The following is a 20,857-nucleotide window of genomic DNA, read 5'->3' as shown; positions in this document are numbered from 1 at the left end:
CTACAACCCAGCAGGGCTGTAGCTCAGGAGACTTTGCCCTCTGACTGGCAAGAAACAGACAACGAGAGACACCAAAGAGCAGAACTGACACGACTCAGCACACGGACAAACAGGGAATTTCTTCCACAGCTACCTTCCTTGGAAAAAGAACATCTTCCCTGTGTTATTCAGTGCTCTCAGCAGAGGGCAGCCAAAGAACATCGAATAAGCTCATCAAAAAAAGTAAGAGTTTTGTTTTAAATTAGCGCATCTCCTAAAGACTGACACAGAGTAAATTGGAGAAAAGCACAGACGTCAGACTAGACTAAGCCTTTTATGAAGATTTGAGGCCCTGGCCATTCACAAAGGGGACTGGATTCCATCCTTCCTCTATTTACTACAGCACTTTTCATGTATAATGCATATTTTATTGAATTTTCATGCAAAAACATATGGTACATACTGAAAATACTAAGCAGAGAACAACTCCAGATGGTATGCAGAAAAGGCATACAATAGAACAAGGATACCTTGCTGGATTAGAGTATCCCACTTATTCAGCACTAAGCCACCATGCACCATTTCACATCAACTGATCTTTTCTAGGAAGGGAATAGATTCTATTATCCCCATTTTTTGGCTCAGGAAAGAAAAGCAGAAGCAGAGAAAGTAATTTGCACAGGCTGAGTAGAACTCGTGTGTGTGCTTCTCTCTCAGGGAAAAAGATGCAACTCAGCTTGTCAATAGATGAGGCATTTTGTCAGTATATGACAAATATTATCAATACAGGAAGTATGGACTGCACTGACAGCCTTTCAGTATGGCTTTTATCTTGGACTGGTGCCTGCTAACTCAAACCTTTGGCTTAGGTCAGACAAAGGACTAGGAGCCTGAATGCCACGTGAGAACCATGGTGTAAGGAAGAGTGCTCCAATAATTCCGAGTGCTGAAACCAAAGCTAGGAGAATGATTTTTATCAACCTTGTTTTGCAGAAAGCGATCCAGAGGCTGCCTAATTTTGTGGGGGAAATCAGTAGCAGAGGCTGGAAATGCAGTCAAATGTCAGGTCTTCATGGCACAGCTCCCTTTCTCCATGGCCACCACAGAGGTGCTCCCCTCTTCAGTGCAAATGCACTCTGTGGCGTGCATTCTTTTACTCTTTCTGCCAGTTTTACAGTGATCTTTCACAACTTTCCCCTCACCTTTTTACAGTGCTCTCCTGCATCTCTTTGAATCCTGAGTCAGCATCTGACTCCTGTTCCTGCAATCCCTCCTGATTTCATGGCCAGGCTGGCTGCGAGAAGAGTCCAGGCTCAGAGAAAAGGAGTGGTGGAGCCAAGAGCACACCGAGATGTGTTTGATTCTCTGAACCATGCTCTTTCCACTGAGCCTTCCTGTCTCTCTCATAATCCCTCTACTTACTTCTGGAGTCAATAATTAGGATAATTATATAGTAACCTGATATAATAAGTAGCCACTAAATCAAACCATACATCAACGAATAATATAACACTAAATTATTGGAGCTTTGATTTGCTCTTTCAAATAGCTTCTATACCTTCAGGGGATTAGCAGCTCAGAAAACAAAACAAAGGTGTAAAACCAGCTAATTTTCCTTAGAAGAAAATTCCTTTTGCTTACATAAAGAAGGAGGGGTCAGTCGAATGGCAGCAGAGTGAACTCTGCTATCACGAGAATGACAGACACATCAGTCATTTCCTACATCTGATGCAACTTAATTATTGGCACTTCCATGCTTTTAGCATCAAAGTAGCTGGACCTCATTTAGTAGTTGTTTGCAAGGTCTGACCTGCAGCTGTGTAAAGTACACATAAGCCAAGCATCTCTATTTAGGAAGGACAGTTTGTTGCTTTTTTTTCCCTTTCAAAGAAAATATTTTCCATTTGTTTTTCCACTCCCTCTCTTAAAAATATGCCTTTAGCCAAGCACATTTCAAAGGAACGTAAATATGCTTTTCTCCCTAAATGTCCCTATTTATATCTATCAACTGCTGGCAGGTTTGCTGGGGTGAGGGTGATGTTGTGCAAACATGCCATTTTAACCCCCTGAAAAAAATTTGTCTAAATTGCCTTGTACTCAAGATGAGGGTTTTTTTTTTTTCCACTAAGAAAGATTTCTGTCTTTAACAAGAAGAGATGAGGGGTGTGAGGGAGGATTGCTTATAATAAAACATCCTGTATTTTAATTTTGCAGCTACTGCTTTGCACAGCAGTTTTTCTTACACCTTGCACAACCTTGTAGTGCCTTTTCCCGTGGATGTGGAGGTAAATGGCCATGTAACATCTTGTGGCCTTTCTTTGCCTGCATGTTTCCCCAGTTTGATTTCTGGAGGTGAGGGAGTACACCCTTACCAGTCCCAGACTATTCAATCACTTCTGGCATCTCGTTTGGCCACCGACTCTCCTTTATGATTGACAGAAAATCACAAGCCTCCATTACTTAGAAAAAGATGGGAAATTAATTCTTCCTCCCACAGAGTACCCTGAGGTGAAATACCAGCAGTGATTATAAAATTGCCTATGTGCTACAAGGATGACGCCTGTTTTAATCCCCATATAAACTCCAAGAGAGAGAACTACCTTCAGATCCACCTCTGCTTTTCAGTATTGGTTTTGGCATTTTCTAGGCAGGCAAACCTATTTTTTACCACCGCCCTCGGTTAACTTTTAATTCCTCAATGAACAGCAAGGGAATCCAAGTGCTGACAGGAGCGGTCTGGCCAATCCCTCTGCTGCACTTTGAGATGTTTCTGTTCCCAGTTGCTGGCTCTTCTTTGCTGGCTGTGGCTGGTGTCACCACAGCCAAGTCAGCAGAAGGGAACATATGCCTGCACCTCAGTTGCTTCCATACAACGTCCAGCATGAACCCATCTTCAGCGACAGCTCAAGATGAGACACTGACTTTCCCCCAAAGCAGCTGATGATCATCCTCCTCTACTGCCTCTGTTTTGGGAATGGTAATTTGAGGTACACCTCAAGGAATAAGAGATTTCCACTTATCCTTCTGGCCATGCTCTAGTGACGCTCAGCATCCAGAAAAAAAAAAAAAATCAGAAAAAACTTTTGTGCGGCTGAGAGTGTGACGTGCACCTGAAATCAATTCAGAAGCGGCAAAGCCTGCCGAGACCACATTCCTCACAAGGAGCACTGCTGAGTCATGGCCTGATACTGAACCAGCTAAGCTTTCTGAGAAATTGCAATCCAAATCCAGTGGTTCATGGGCAGGTGTGGCTGTGACAAAGTCCAGGACAGAGAGATGACGTGCAGATCTGCTTAAGCACAGATGCTTATAGATATAAAATACAGACTTTGGATAGCAATAGGATAGGAGTCATGAAAAAAAGAAAAAAAAAAGCCAGCATCACCCCCAGTTACTCTCACCCCACTCCCTTTCAAATTGCCAAATGGGTTACTCGGACCACAGCCATTCACAAACAGGTCAATAATATTTCTTGATCAAAGGGATCAAACGCTGCCAATAAATCAAAGAATCTGCCTGTGGTTTTGACCTCTCTTCGGTCACCCCTAGGACAGAACTAGAGTCTGTGTGCCTCACTTGGCCTCAGAGAGGGGGAAGAAATTCAAGAATGTGAAGTACAAGAAAGTCAAATTAGGGTTGCCCCATGACAACTTTGCCATGACAACTCTATCAGGAAAGGAAAGGTTAGAGACTAGACTGCACTCAAAATGCTGATCAATGAAAATAAGGGGTAGGATGGTTTAACAGGCATCTATCTTTAACCTGCTTAAAGAAAGCTGGTCTCATGTTTGACCACTTCTATGACAACATGCTGGAACCCCCGTAAAGCACAAAACTAGAGGCTCCCTACAAGCTCAGGCAGCAGGACAGGGACAAAGCTGATGAAGTAAAATTTCTTATTTTTATCCCCAGAACTTGGACCAAACACTGAAAAAATGCTTAAGGCAGTCCTCATGCAATACTTACTGCAAATTCTCCCTCCCTGTTGTCTGCAGCCCCCAGGTGAGACATGCCCGAGCCAAGGCACAGGCAGAACCAGCCCATGCTGCTCAGTAAACAGGACCCTGAAGGTCCTGAGTCCCACCCACTCTGGGAGACAGATCACAGCCCTAAGGTATAGAAAAGCCAGCCTAAAATCACCAAGTGTTTGTTGGCCACTTCCAGTGACAGAAGTTTACAGGAAATTCCAGCAAAATATTAAGTTCTTGACTACAGAATCAAGGACAAAGTTCAGGAATCAAAAAAATGGACAACAAGCCTGAGTTCCAGAATGCCTGACTTTCCAGATAAAGAGACTTTCTGAGCTGCCTAGCACCTCTCAAATCTTTAGAGCACACCTCGAGAGCACTAGAGCCTCTGCCATTGGCATTGTGCCTTCTCACACGCTCTCAGAAATCAACATTAAAGTTCTCAGCTCTGTCCCCTCTTGCATCTTTCCCCAAAAGCAAGAAAAAGCCATCCAAAACACGAACTCCCAAGATTTCCATTTATTTCTTTATTCCATGTGGGTTACCTGCCACCTCTTTCATCTGCTTGGCTTTTTATTCAAATGGAATATTGTCAGGCTCTGACCCCCACCCTTGGTGGCTGCTCACTGGGTTTGACAAAATTCCTTTGAGGCTCATCTCAGTATGTGACAACATTCAGCGCTTCAGACGCCTCAAACAAACTCCTCCCGGCTCCTCCTAAATACTGTGAGTGCCAGACAAATTTAGTCTTACAGCTTTTTGCTCAAATCCCCTGGCAGTCACCCTCACCTCTCTCTGGCCCACTACCATGCAAGCCAACTGACCGTTCTCAGAGCAAGGTGCTGATTTGCAGGCTGATTTCAGAGCTGGTGGGAAAAACTGGGGCACCAGTTTCACACTGATAACCACATCACACACAGACCTTGCAGCCAAATTCTCCCCATCACTTTGGTGCAAATCCATGCCACTCCCTGGGGCTGGATCAGTGTAAGGGAGAGGGAAATGCAGCTCTAAGGATGTACCAAATAGTGCTGGTGAAAGAGCCAGAAGGTATAAGGTTACACTAATGTCAATGCACTTTAATGTCACTTTGCTTTTTGAACCAAAGAATTCAGCTCCTGACAGAAGAAGACCTGCACTACCTCCAGTAGCTTCCACGATGCTTAAACAGGGTCTTTGTAGCATCGCTGCTCACAAGGAGACTTCTGTGAGATAAAATACTTCCTGAAACTGAACAGTGTCCCAAAGCCAAACAGATAAATATAAAAGCTGCAACGAAAACAGTCAGAAATTCTCTTCCACCTACATTACTACTGACACATGGTGATCAGCAAGAACAGAACGCGTGCCATCAGGTAGAAGATCAAGAAAAAAAGATAGGAAAAAAAGAAGAAAATCTCTAAGGAAATACTTCATGAGGCAAGCTACAAACAAAAAAGAAAGGAGAAAACAATCTGTTGCTATTTAGGTTTTGTGAATTTGTCAACGTCATCTAGTCCCAGACTGCCAAGAGAAGTGTGTGCCCTCAAACAAGAATTGATAAAATAATGCTAAGCGGCACTGGGATGCTCTGCTGTCCCACAGGAAGGTGCAGCTCCCCAGTGTGATGACACTGCCAGGCCAGGCAGTGTTTTGGACATAAGTACCCTCACTGTGCTAATTTTCATTATTTCACTTATGTGGGGAAGAGTAGCTCCCCTCTAGAGGTGGCTCACTACCTATATGCACTGCATGCCTTGCTCCAGCTATTTGTGATGTGGTATAATCCCTGCTCATGCATTGCAGCAGGCTAAGATCATCAGAGGCGCAGAGACTGCCTCTTTCTTGCCTCCTTAAAAACCACTCAGCCCCCAGGAAATCTGCCCCGGGTTCTCTCCACAGCCCACCGAGGCACTGAAGTCTCTCTTTCTACACTTGTCTGACACAATCAAAATTTCTACTTGGGTGGCAGAAATGCTGAATGGTGAGAGATCCCAGTGGGAGAGAAGCAAGGAGGAAATTAAACAGGAGAAAGGATTGCCAGAGGCCCAAAAGGCTGAGAAAGAGAATTATAAAACTGGGGTAGGTCTGTCCGAAGGGCATGTCGCCAGTCCAAAGCACATTAACCACTGAAGTTCGTGCAAGACTTAATCCTTCCTGCTACAGAAGTGTCCCTTGATGGTTGCTGCAGATCTACAGGAATAAAGAGGAGGGATTTCTCTTTTTCCCCCTCTCAGTAGACATTCATGGTATCACATAAGAGCCAGATGATTTAATTGAATTGTTCCTGCTCCAGCTGGTATTTTCTGTATGGAGGTGACAGTACTTTAATTTAGGGCCTCGCATATAAAAGGCCTGTGTGTTTAGTTTAATCAAATGTTCATTTCCTCATGTTATGTTTATATTAAAAGACATCAGCATGAATTTTCATGCTGCAATAGAGGCTGTCTTATGGTCTATGTGCTGAGGTTGGCTTTGGTTGTTCTTCATCTCTGTGGCAGCCTTGTGGACTGAGAGGTGTCTCAGCCCGAGGCCACGCAGTTTGGGGAAATATGCTCTGGAAAGCACAGTCCAGCCTACGAGGAGATCAGAGCTTTACAAAAAATAAATTGTTTCTGTAATTTACCCTTCTCGAGCCAGTCGCTGCTTAAGTCACTGGCTTCATCAAATGCTGGATGAGATCTTTTCTGACTTAGTAAACAGGAAAACATTCGTAGCAGAGAAATGGCAAAATTCTCTCATCACTCAGCGTAATTATTATTTGTTCCGACAAGGGCAGGTCAGTTTTAATACCATACAACATTTATGCAGTGCCTAATGCCTTGGAAACATCTAACGTACATTAGGTGCAGCACAACAATAATAAGAATTTGCCTTTCCATAGTTGTTTTTCCCCTGAGGCTTGCAAAGCGTTTAGCAAACATTAATTAGTTGGTCATTTTCCAAATGCATGTGTGAGAGGTACTCCTGGTAAATAATCCCTCCCCTGCACACAAGGGGCCAGCAGAGGTGCTGAAGACCGAGACCATCACTTTACAACCTCAAGAGCTGAGCACCCACCAAGTGAAGCCTTCATAACTAGCCTGATTTTTATTTTTCAGCCTCGGTGTGACTCCTGTTCATAAATTAGCAAACGCTGCTCTGAATGCATAGACATAAAGTGACCAAAAAAGAAAGAAATTCATTGCACAGCATTTAAATAGGACTCACACAAAAAGGAGTTTCGTTTGCTTTCAGCTGCCAAAATCATAACTCAATGTTCAGCCTGTCCTTGAGAAACTGATGGTACTAAAAGTACAGAATGTGAAGAAGTGCTTCTGGTGCCAAAGCTCCAATTCCTTGCCGTAGACTTCTGCACCTCCTATCTAATACAGATAAAATTTACTGGTAAAGGCCACATCCAGTCCTAGCTCCAAATTCTAGCACGTGGCCTTTCTACAAGGCACAAAGGAAAAGTTCATTCCTGTTGAAACTTCTTGCAGTTTAACTGAAAAGATGAAAAACGGACAAAGAAAGGGGAAAAAAAAGTATTTTCTAACCAAAGCTATGCAGTGCCTTTTCCTCTTTTGCTCCCTCTGGGAAGCTCTGACTGCATTGGGTACAACAATGCAATTTACAACTGGTAAGTGAAAAAAATTTGATAGCACTTGAAATGGCTTTTGTGTTTTCTTCCTCCAGTGCATGAAGAAGATCTCTAAAAAAAACCAACACGACTTGTCAGCCCAAAATGCACTACCCCAAGCTCAGTGAGGAGCTGGCTGTGAGCAGGGGTGTCTGTTACTCTGACAGTAACCTACGACAAACTTCTCCAGATATTCAGATAAAGCTGTCTGCAAAGAATCCTGGCAGATGCCTATTCAAGGATCTCTCTCCTTTTATTCCCTGACTCTCCATCTGGGAATACAAAACTTTCCCTAAGCCTGTTCACGCTTAGATTTAGTGAAGCCATGGTGGTGTCATGTTCTGGCGCTGTTTTGTGTCTTTGCTCTCCTCTAGCCTTTGTAGAGCAGCATGGCACCACTGTCCATCTGTTTATGATTTACTTCTCACAATGACTTGGTCCTGATTACACTGATAAGCACAGTAGGTTATTGGAGGGCCAACTGGACCTCTGTAATGACACTCAAGCTGTATCCAAGTTGTGGGAACATTTCCAATCAAAAAAAAAGACCAGTGGAAAAACTCCACTGGGTCCTCCCCAAGGAGAACCTTCCTGTCCTTAAGCCCAGGACATAAAATAAAATAAATAAAAAAAAAAGATATTTTTTTTATCTGGCAATTTTTTGAAGTTATCAGTGTCCAAGTGAGCCCCAAAAACTGAAGAGAAGACAAGAAAAGAAACTGAGGCCTGGGTCTTTCTGACATTTGAAGATGCATATTGGAGAAGAGGTTATAAAGAAAAAAGAGTGGTGTTCAGTTCAGGAGGCCACAGGTTTCATGGGCTCCTTTAGCACAGAGAGGAATCCCCGAGGTAGAGGACCTACCCCCAGGTGCAGAAGCTGAGGACAGAGCCTGGAAAGTGCAGTTGTTTTGGGGGCACCATGTACTGCCAGGGGTAGTAAAGCCCCCACTCGTGTGCTTACTCACTGGCCCTTGGGAGCGCGTGGAAATTAAAGGGAACAAAAGCACAACTCACAGAGCTGCAGGATGGAGTCACAGGGTCAGCAGTGAGAAAATACAGAATGCATTTGTAGTCTGAACAAGGTCATTTCCAGCATGTTTTAGGATGATATAAAGCTTTACAGGGAAGGCAAATGGAAAGTATTGGTCACGATTTCTTCTGCTTTATGAGTAAGCTGCTTTAGCCTTTATTTATTTATTACCTCACAGTCGCACAACAGTCCTGGTGTGAAGACCAATTTGCTGTTCTTTCTCTCTTGCTTCTCAAAGATACTTTTGCTTCTTGAACCTGACCCTTTCCTGTCTCAATGTCTGGCTACATCACTCATTTACCTCTGTATTTCCAAGAATACCCTTATTATGAAAAATTCACAACACCTCACTTTCTGTGCCGTCATCTCACTTACAGCCATGCTACTTTAATGCCCAGTATTTTATCCTTATTTTTCAAAGTTCAAAAGAATCGACCCTCAAGAGTTCTGGGTTACAGGGGACCCTGGCCAACAGGGTGGTACCCAGCTGGCTTTGACCCAGGCCTGACAGGAGGCCACTTGATCCAGACACCTCTGAGCCACAAAGGTGGCACCCATGAACTGATACATTTGATAGAATCACTCATCACAAAAGAGTGCTTTTAAGCCAGAAAATTGCATAAAACATAGTGTTCTGTAGGGGGTTCACTAGCAATTTTACCCATATAAAATACCTAATAAAGGATGGTATACTCTGCCTTTTTATCATGAATTGAGGCACAAAGAACTGTAGATATCTATAAAAGGGCTAATTTGTGGGGAGGGATTTTCTGAGTACCAAGACGAAACACAGCTGTAGGTTTTTTCTGTAAAGGGCCTGTCACACAACGAGAGCAGCTAGCATATATTACCAGTCCTGATAGCTCAAACATTGTGAGCAAGGCCTCAGCATACTTTGAAATTGGCTGGAAAACACACAAGATTTATGACAAATAACAGTATTTTGAACTTCATATGCCTTCTGGCTTCTGAACTGGGATTCGTGTTTTCAGTCTTACCTCTTCAACTATAAACCTTCTTTCCTTTTTCTTTTCTTTACTGGTTGTCTTTTGTTTGAATAATGAAATATGAGATTCTGGTTATACACCTGACTTCAGTGTTGAGTGATTTGAGAGAGTACAAAACAAATAACAGAGACTTGCAGCCTGATGGCAGGATGCTGGTAATATTCCATTAACTGAACGCCATGAGCCATCCCTGCCTGCCCTTTGGCCATCTGCTGCTAGCACTCACATAGAATCATGCAGACTTTTTTAAAAAGAAAGAAAGAAAAAAAAAATCTACAACACCAGGAATTTCATGTGAATAAACATCAGACCAGCATGAGCTGCCCCTCAGAGTACCCACAGTACACAATACAGCAGCATACATTTTGGGGATGTGTGAGGAACATTACTACAAGAGAGGCCTCAAGGATTAATCCTCCAACCCTCTTTTGAAAATGCCAAACTCGGTACCTTGGCAAAGCTCAACACAGAACAAAATTGAAACATGCAGACAAAGTAATTGGGGGTGAAACTGTGCTGAGTTTATATATAGCATTTTGTTTCTGCTGAGTACTAGGGAGGAGGTGGGGAAGGGAGGAAGTGAGGGGGAGAGAGGGAAAAGAAAGATTTTGGTTGTTGCTGTCAGATGAAGATCCACTTATCTATGGCAGAAGCCCAGACAGCTGCATAACTGTAAATGAAGAAATTTAATTAAAAAGTTAAAAAAAAAATTAGCAGGAAGAAAAAGGAAAAAAAAAAAAAACAACAACAAACCAGGACTTCTTGCTTCTCACACCTACCCTGATGTATAAATAGAGACTATGTGATGGATGAAGGGTGCTTATTATTTCTTTGACTTCTATGTGCATAAAGAAACCTACAATACTCTCTAGTGAACCAGCAGGATGATCAAAAAGCCAATGGCATGTTGCTGCTATTCCAACTTTGCTGGTCTAGTTTAAACCATACCATGCAACATTTTGGCAGCCCAAGTCATAGTCCCAGTCATATAATATTTATTTCACACTAAAAAAAACCAACCAAAAAAAGCAGGGGGAGGATATTGGTTCAATTATGAAAGAAAAGATTTTGGAAAGTGGGTTACTTGGGATTACATTCTGCCAGAGCTATATCTCTTATAAGAAACGTGCTGATAAAAGCTGTGAGTGGATGTGATCCTCTTTTGCACCCCTTGCATACTTCGACCTGCCTTCTGCTAGCACAACCTGGAGCAACCTCACAGCTTTTCCTGCCTCAGCTCCCAAGGTATTTGCAATACAGCTCGAAAGAGCCAGAGCATCTTGCCCTTCTGTCCATACCCATAGCTTTTGCTAACACTTTCACTTTCTATTTCACATCATGGAGCATAAGAGAGATTGGTATTAGTACTTCTGGCTTCTCTTCATGTGCATGGACGTGTGTGTGTGTACTTTCTGTAACACATCCCCACCTATTTGAAGTGGCATAAATATGACTCTCTCTATATATATTCTTCAAATCTCAGAAGATTCATAGTGTCACTGCTCTGAAGTCAGAAAATTCATTCCAAGTCCTATTTATCTAGGTCAGGATGTGGGAAGACTTTTTTGTGTCCTGCATATGCATGTCACAACTTTTGCTCCTTGGTACTACAGAGGGTGGGAGCTGAAGAGCCAGGGAAGACAACAGCTTGCTCCCTGCTTCCAGTGGACTTGATAGAAAATTCCTCTTTGTGCTCCTTATAATGGAGTCTTGTCTTATTTGTCTTATTGTCTTATTATTATGCTTTGTCCAGTACATTACAAACACCATGCTGACAGTGCCTATATGTAGCTCTGCCTCTGTGCCACATCCCCACTGGCTCTTCTTTAAAGCAGAAGAGAAGAACACCCTGCAAAGCAGGGAACTAGTTAACAAAAGGCTTCATTTATCTACAGCTGATACCAACATGACAGTGGGAAATGTGAGGTCAGATTCCAGGCATATTCTTGCGAGGGCAGGAGGAGTGTGGGGAGTAGCCCTTGTGTGGCAAAACCACAGGGCCTGCTAGCAGAAGGTCAAGTCCTGATTCAGCTTTCCCAAGCAAATCTGGGGAAGTCTTTTCCTCTCCTTCACCACTCCTAATAAGACTGATAAACCCTGTGGATACTGATGGCATGCTCAGAGGACAGCAGCATATGATGCTTGTGTTTAAAGCCTGATCATTACACGGTACTAACGACAAATTCCCTGCTCTTAAAAAAAAAACCAACAATTATGTCAGAGTAAGGTAAATCCTGGCAGGTAATACCAATATTATACAAAATAAAGGTAAATCCTGAATGGAAAACAATATTGTGGACAGACAACTGGAACAGAAATTTTACATATTTCTTCTGTGTAGATAAAGAAGTGAACTTAACCCACCATTAAAGCTTTGCCTTACGATGTGCAATTGCTGGGGGGAAATGGTTGTAATGTGTGTTATACACTCACCCACACACCAGCAACAAACCAGCAAAGGAACACACACTTTGCCTACCTTTGCATGGAAAAAATAGCTGCAATTTAAAGTTTAGGGGACCTGCACCAAAGATTGATCTAGCTTTGATATCCTTGTGGCCCAAATAAAGGCTGGGATCCATGGGAATTCTCCCTGCTCCTCTGCCCTCTCAAATGATGATACACAGGGAAACTACCAGTGCTATTAGACCCGTGGAAGAAGAAATGCACCAAAACTGCTCCCAGAGCAGAAGATAGGATGTGTTCCTGCAGCCAGTGTCAGGCTGTAGAAGGCAGGCTTGGGGTGCCCTCATGTCCCCTCCTCCCCAACACCCAGAAGGGCAGTGCTGGGACAAGGCAGTGCCACTCCATCGTGTGCAGTGCTACCAGCCCATCTCTGCTCTGTCCTGGATGGTGCTTCCCTATTTAATTCTTCTTTCCATCATGCATTTCTTACTCATTAAGGAGAGTTATTAAACACATGGCCCTGGCGTGGTGGAGCTTCCCTTTAACCCAGCATCACCATAGTGAGGGATGGGGCCGGCATTTTCCTTGGGGTTGGAGCCCTCCCTGCTCTCTCAAGCCGAAAGATGGCTCATGTTCAGAGTGCTGTACATGACCAGGCTCCACACAGGATGCAACAGGCTCAGCTTGGTGGGAAATGAAAAGGACATAGACTCTTTTGTCAGCTTGACTTGGTCTTAATAATGTTTAAACATCTGAAGGTCACTAAATTAGAGTTCAGAAACTTGGCACAAAGGCCTTTCTCTAAGATTATCTAGGTTTGCTGAAGTAAGACAACGAAAGAGAATAAACCAAACTGAGCAAAACCAACAGCTGCTGCTACTGAGATGTTATTCTTCTCATTAAGCCTATATGCTGAGCCTATAGAGGAGGCAGCACTTCCTGTCTCTCTTGCTGACAGTTCAGGATTAGAGCACAAAGGCAGGTCACTGTCCTTGGTGATACGGTAAACAAAGATAAGAGCTGAAAGCAACAGAATATTTTTTTTAACCCTGATAATTCACTCAGTTTGAATTCCATTGTGGAGAGATTTACTGTTTACTTAGAACTCCTCAAAAGAGCTCCTTGAGAATGTGCTGGACACAAAACACACATTTCAGCTAAAAGCGCTGGCTAGACCTGCTCAGGGCATCTGCTACTTGTCCCTGGACTCACGTGTGTGAAACATTAGTGAAGGGGCTGGAAAAATGCAGCCCCAAACCACTGCCCAAATCTGCTTGCTATCCCAGGCTAGGAATTTAAACAGATATCTTCAACGGGCAATCATGCTCGTGAAAACGCTTTGTCAAGATGCCAACAAAAAACCGCATTGCTTTCCTTCTCCACTTGCAAATTGTCTGCAGCAGAGCAGCACGAGAGTGAAAACCATTGGTATATTATCTGACACTCTTAGAGAAGAAGGATCAGTCTTCCTTCTGCCTGGCCCGAGTAAAACTCCCCATTGCCTTCCCCTCCCAGCTCATTTCCCCAAATGCAGACACCCCACACCACTACAGGGGGAAGCATACAGGAGCAGATATCATCACTGCCAACAACAGAGACAGCCTTATCTTTTCTGTGTAATGGCTCAGCAGCTTAAAGTAAAGCAAAAGTTTTAACATTTGCTGATTAGGAGAGCAGGGCATCAGATGAGAATTTGGGAGCTGTGAGTGCTGCCATAGATTAGGCCATTTAATCCTGTCATGGCTCCCCTTCCCACCTGGGAAGCAGAAATAAAACCTCTCCTGCTACCTACCTGACACCTCTGAAAAGTGCATTTGGTAGTCTTATCCCAGGAATACCAGGCATAATTGCAAACCCAGCCCGATTAGATGTAGGCAAACTGCCATCCAGAAGAGTATAGTCAGGTCTGGAGGAGCACCCAGGGATTTCTCATGGTTGGTGCTGTGCATTTGACCTTCCCTACCTTTTCACAGGATCTCTGAGTTTCAACAGAAACAGCAATCTCTTTTCAAGGAGGACACAATAAGGTTTGTTGAAATGCTATTTTTCAACATGTGTTTACTGAGGACATTGTAGGATTGCTAGAGATGGATTACCTATAGCCTTGGGCTGTGCTATAAAGTGGATTGTGAGTTTAAAATGTTTCTCTTCCCTTTTCTGAAAGAACCATGAGCTTAGCTGTGCTAAAGTTTCCAACAGCATTCTTAGGCTTAGCTTTTGTAAACTGATTTCATCTCCAAAGCCGACGTTAGTTCTTGTCCATTCTGATTTGCCCCTCTATATTTCTCTGAGTAATTAAGGACTCTTCAGCTCTCACAGCATTGCAACACCCACAGGAGGTGCATGTCCATATTCCTCTGGTTGTTTCCAGGTCACACTCCTCTTGCTCAGTGGGTACCAGTTGCTCTATTGCTCGCAGCAGGCGTGTACTTGCTCTTTTTCAGCTGTTCTCAGAACCTCTTTTTAGCAGCTCTCTTGCCAGATAATCTGGCAACTCAAAGTACAGAAGCAAGTTCTGTTATCTGTTCCAAGGGAAGTTTTTCCAGAAGCACTCAAAGATGCCAAAATCACGGAAGAATTGTTTACAAAGGTCAGTACACCCTGCAGCAGCATGCCAACCAGCTTCTGATACTCAGGTCAGCCAGGGTTTATCAATGTAAGTAGTGGTTCTTGTTGGTTGTAGGAAACTAATTTCACTGAACCCAGTCAGCCCACAAACAGAAACTGAGTGTCTGTGGAGTCCTGAAGAAAAGAGCAGTAAAATTAGGCCGTTCCAAAAACACACTGGGGATCTTATCTGCTGACTTCTCCTCATTTCACGTGCTTGAGATGAGACAGAGGCCCTGCACCCCTGCACCTACCCCCTGTACTGTATTTGTACAGTGTACAGCACGTTTGTGTTGATATGCCACCTGATAGATATTTGAGCAATCTGTACTGGTACAACGGGGCTGGGGCTATACCTCACTTTCAGAGCTGGAGGCAAATTCAAGCATGGTCTGCTGAAAAACACTGGATGGCATAATAAATTAGGAAAACTCCGCATCAGTATCAGTACAGTTCTACTGACCCCCTTCCCTGGACCCATTTATCCCAAAACAGTGATGAGAATAAGCAATACCAGGACACTTTCGCCTTTTGCCAGGGAACTGTATCTATGCCATGGCACATCTCAAGGCAGACATACAATAACTAGAGCTGGTTATGAGTGCTGGTGGAAGAGCCACACAGTACATCTGTCCTGTGTAAACGTGAGGCTGCTGAAAGCAGAAAACCACTTCACACTGAGATATGAATATGGAATGCACACTACACAAATAGGTAGGAGCCCTCACTATTGCCACCGGCAGCACCTACTTATTCTCATGGATCAGCATTTGAACGTGTGCCCATGCCTTGTCTGCCATTCCTCAAACAGAGCTTGTTTTTAAAAGGAAACAAAACTACAAACTTCAGGGCACCATCTGAAAAGAAACATGGTAAATGGATTGATAAAATTTCTTCAGCCTGGCTAAGTTTTAAGTCTATCTCGTCATAGGATAGAAAAGGAATCAGCCCCCTTTCAAACAGTGGTGACAGAAAAGAGCCACAGAGCACATTTCCTGATGGTAGACTTGCCTGATTTGGATAATAGACTGTTTTAGAATTTGTGCATCGGAAGAGAAACAAAATAAAAATATAACTTAAAGGCATCAAACTAAAAATGCTGGTACTGAAAAAGAAGATGTTATATTGATAGAAGCAGTTATATATTTGTATTCTTCCACATATGCTAAAAAGCTGCACAACATTAACTACATGGGTTTCTAAGTTAATATAGCTATCAGCTCTAGCTATATGATGTGCATAGATAAGTATAGCTATATACACATGTGTACACCCACCCACATCCTGTTCTCCCTTCAACACCATACACAGAAATTCACTGTTCTTTTCTGTAAGACCAGCCATTTCTGGAATATGGAAAGGACAACTTGTATACAGTATTTTTTCAACAAAGATCTAATTTAAAAACGAGACCAAAAAGAGCATAGAGTGTAATAGAGCACCCATCCACACGGTATTGACTAAAGTTTTCTATCACAAGGCACTTCAGAAATCAGCATCAGAGTCCCACACCACGACGTACACTCACACAAACACATATGCGTGCACACATGCACACACAAAGGCAAGACTAACAGTTATTTGTATTTCCTACTTTGAGAGACAGGAAACCTCCCTTTGCATCTGCTTTTTTCTCACTAAGAAGAGTAATTTTAATTACAGACACTTGGCAGGAAGCCAAGTTTGATTTTTGCTTGTTGTTTTTTTTTTAATGACATCTGTCTAAGCATTTTTAAACTTCCTGCTCAATGTAACTTCCTTCATTTTATAGACCAACACCCAGTTACAGCAAAAAAGAGAAGGGAGTAGCAAATGATTTATTAATTTTTCATGTTAACTCTTATCAGGTATATCAAGCAGTTCATTGTTCTGAGAACTGATGGTACAGAAAGCAGATTTACAGAGGGAATTTAGGACTCAAGCAGTCTGGGAAAGAAAAAAAAAAAGAAAAAAGAAAAATCATGCATGGAAAACACCAACACAGTTGTAATTTAACCCTAAAACAACTCAACGGTTCCTGTTTCACAGACTAATTTACCTCAGTTCGGCTAGGCTATTTTTTCAGGAAAAAAAAAAAAAGGGTTGAGAGTGGGGTAAGAGTTAGGGCAACATCAAATACTTAAAATATGAGGCATTAGGCTATGCATGCCAGCTAGGTCAGCTTGGCACCAGGCAAACTTCTGCTGCATCAGTGAAGCTCCTCTGGGCTTGGGCAGTGCCGGAGAGGTAGAGTCTGGACTCAAAGCCCACATCCCAAGCTGGCACAGCCTCCTGCTTCTGTCAGGCTATTGGGACAGGAACAAGGAATCCTGAGCACCTCTAACAAAACTGACCGCAGAAAAAGCAAACACTTCATTTTCAGACGCTGAGCATTCAGGCTGCCTTCCCTCCTTTTCCTTTCATTCTGTCATTACTCAGGGCTCACAAGACCGTATTGCACAGCTTGCTGTTTTCCTCCTGCACATGGAGCATGGGGAGCTAAGAGGTGAACAGGAGGGGGCAGAAACGCTGCCAGAGAAGGAAAGCTGAATAATGCAGGAGCAGGGAAAGGAGAGAATGCAGCAGCAGAAAACAGGAGAGATCAATTCAAAGTGAGCGCTGTGGGATAGAGGGCTGGAAGCAAGGACAGAAGCAAAGGTGGACGAGGTGGCAGGGAAGCCACCCTGCCGGTAGTCACAGCTTTTCAGGTACCTCAGCCTTCCCCTGAGATTTGGCAGGGAAGCACAGCTCCTGGGGTAGGAGAAGGCTGGGGTGCAGGCTGCAGTGGAGCAGAAAGCAGGGGAGGAGCGTGGAGGTTCCTTCTGACCACCCATTCCCTGCTGTGCTTGAGCTCCAGCCACGGGCAGGCAGCCACACCTGGCCAACAAATTCCCAGAGGGATGGGATTTATAATGCACATGAGAAATGCAGCTGTGTCAGCTGTAAGAGTATCTGTCTGGTGTGGCCCCACTGCTGGGACAGGTAAGGCTAATGAATTGTTAATGCCTTGACACCAAAGCTGCATTTCCATTCTTTGCTCCAGACAGCCTAGATTTTATTCTTTTGACTTATATGTTTTCTCAAGCAAGGTAAATCATCTTCCACGATACATGAACAACATAAAACAAATGGCCTGGGAAAACTAAGTCTCTCTCCTGCACTTTTTGCTCTGTGGAGATGTAACCTACAGCCACCCTCAAAACACTCCAAAAGTTTCCACGTGATTTTTAATTTCCTGATCCTGGCTGGAACCAGAACTGTGAATGCTGCAAGCCTCTGGAGGAAAAATTGGTATTGTCAGATTCTGCCCTAATTTTCCAAGATCCAGGAGTTTCAAAGAACATCTCAGCTCTTTAAGTGTTTGGAGACCTCAGTCTCACAAGTGGCTGACTGCCTTCTGACTTGAGTCAACACAGCTGGAAAATGGAGGAAAAAAAACCCCAACCCTGAAACCTCGCTGAAAACCAGATGTTGCCATTGAGCAGAGCTACTGTGTAAATAAAACACTAGCACCCCTGCGCTCCCTGAAACAAAATTAATAGCCCTAATAGATTTCCCAAACTGTGCTTCATGCCACGAAGAAAGCGGGAGAAATTTTTTTTATGGCTTGAAGGGACTGTGGAGAGGCACGGTTTGGTACTGGCACTGGGATTCTTCCCTCAGTGCAGTGGGAAAGATCTCTATTTTTAGGGAGGACAGGATGTGTTTGCCATTTGGCAGGAAACGATCAGGACCGGTGATTGCAACATTAGTACTGGACGATGTGTCATAACACAGGGTTTGGTACAGCACAAAAATGTTGCTGATGTGTGCCCAGTGTTGTGTGCCACACAGTTTAGGCAGGGTCAGGAGTTTATGTGTACCCCTGGGGCATACACTGTTCTCCCAGTGGTACTCAAATCGTAGCTGTAAAAGAAAACATCTTGATGCTGTGGGCAGTGAAACAACGTCTTCAGAGCCATTTTGCTTAAAAAATAGTGGGGTTTCTTTGCACACTCCAATCAAAGATATATTTCTATCGACTACAAATGCCTCACAGGATGTAGATGTGTGATGTGATATGGTACATACCTAGCTGAGCAGGAATGCAAGCGAGAACTGAAAGGCAGCACTGGTCTGTTGAAACGCCCTGTTCCATCTCATCCTGCCACCATCCCATTACGAGCCACAGGGGGCCAGCTTTCTGAGGCCACCAAGATGTCAACAGTTGGAGAAAACGTTTGTTCCAATGCCCCGGGGGCTGCTCTGAGAGCAGTCACTGACATGACATCAACAGCCCTCTGCAGCAGAAGCAGCAGCGCCGATTTGTCAGCATGTGACTTGGAGTTGTCACAAACCAGAGAGAGCTCATCTCGTGGAGGGAAAACTGACCTCTCTCCTTTCTACTGTGCACAGCATCCTCACCTTCTCTTCTCCCTTGGCACAGCAGATGCGGAGCAAAGACAAGACCCACACTCCACATGGGCACAGCTCGTGTGCCTCAGGCCCTGCAAGAGCAGGCTCATGTCAGTTTTGTGTGGACCACCAGCCAAGAGAGAAATGGGCTTCACTCTCCATACTGCTTTGTTGTGATGGAGCCCCAAGACCACTGACTACTGACTGCTTATAGCACCAATTTTAGGCTGAATCACTGATAGGGTTTAGACTACTGTGAACACCAGTGTCCTTCATCTGTGTAGGTGGTTTATGTTTAGCAAGGATAGCAAAAATAAAGCCAAATTCAAAGTGGAAATATGATGAGGTGTTTCAAATGCAGAGATATGCATTATAAATAATGTGTTGAATATATCCTGTGCTCTGGTGCTTAACAAAATAAAAATATGGCATCTTTCACCTAGTAATCTCCAGCCATTTTTTAAAAAAAAAGATGAGGAAGCTGACTCATGAAAAAGGTAAAATGTTTTGTGTAAGGTCACAGGTCAAAAATTCAGTGCTAGAAAAATCAGTTCCTTAAGCTAATTCCCTTGCTTTGTCACCAGATTATATTGGCTGCAGTACACTTGAGCAATAAATTTGACTTTAAAAAACACAAGGACATTAGCAAATTATAATTAAGCGCACATTCTGCAATGAGATTAATTGTTTTTATAATAAGAAGCAGCAAAAACTAATGCCTATAAATTACACATTGCATGAGAGCATTACTCCTTCTCAGAGACAACAACAAATACTTTTGGCAGATTTTGAAGATACAGATGTGTGTGTGCTCGTGCGTGTTTAGAATACAGTAAAAGCAATAACAGCCTGGCTGCCCTCTCTGCTGGTGCACCTTGATGGAGAAGATAAGTGATACTAGAATCAGAAAACACTTCAGGGCCTGACTTAATTCAAAAATACATAGTATTTTTTACATTAAGACTGCTAAACATGTGAATTGTGGTTTTTTTTTACTGGATGATTTAAGCAGAAGCCCCAAAGAGGCACCAACTGTCTTTGATAACTGAATAAACTGCATTGACACTCAGCTATTGTTTCTTTGCATTTGGATGCTGAATGCAAAATCAGCTATGACACACCATATTCAAACTTCAAATGAGATGCCAGATTGGGAGAGCAGCCATAAATATTTTTTTTTGTGGTTAAAGGCACTGAGCATGTAAAGCTATCATTCACATAGGTGGAGATTGCTGTGGTTGGTCCTTTTAAAAAAAACTTAAGCACCTATTTAGGTGCTTAAATATAGAGTTAGAGGACTAATTTTAGGCACTTGTGACTGAAAATACCACTGCTAAATACTATTTGTGTAGGCAGATGCTGAAATACTACCACAAACTTTCAATAATGTCACAAAAAAGGAGATACACTAAAATTATAACAATATGTTCTCTTCCCTAATGCCCTTTATCTGAGAATATCAAACACCCATTAAGATAAATATGAGCATGCTCCATTTACCACATGAACAGCCTGTGGTCTTGGAGCAAACCAGAAGTTAAGAAGCTCAAGCAATATTAGTCAACTACCACTTCCCTTTCCCTCTCTGTTCAGAGATGGAGGAACACCATGACTCTCAGCATCTTTGCTATGGTCTTTCTGAGAAAACCAAGCATTGGAACAGGCTGCCCATGGAATGGCTCAAGTCACCCTACAGGGACATATTTAACAGATGTGGCACTTGGGGACATGGCTCAGTGGTACCTGGCAGTGTTAGGGTTATGGTTGGACTCGATGATCCTAAAGGTCCTTTCCAACCTAAATTCTGTGATTCTATGATCATGGATGCCATGGTCAGGCCTGAGGGCACACCAAAGTTGAATCAAAAGGTAACAATATTTTCAGC

General features: G+C 43.2%; 1 protein-coding gene across 5 annotated transcripts in view; it reads right to left on the bottom strand.

Moving 5' to 3' along the window:
• TBXAS1 (thromboxane A synthase 1) overlaps nt 1-20,857 on the bottom strand; it is a 230,242-nt gene that overhangs the window by 7,436 nt on the left and 201,949 nt on the right. The window lies entirely within an intron of this gene.

Source organism: Sylvia atricapilla, chromosome 5 (assembly GCF_009819655.1).
Source record: "Sylvia atricapilla isolate bSylAtr1 chromosome 5, bSylAtr1.pri, whole genome shotgun sequence".
NCBI lineage: Eukaryota > Metazoa > Chordata > Aves > Passeriformes > Sylviidae > Sylvia > Sylvia atricapilla.
The sequence above is the reverse complement of the archived record's forward strand: the minus strand, read 5'-3'. Positions and strand labels throughout refer to the sequence as shown.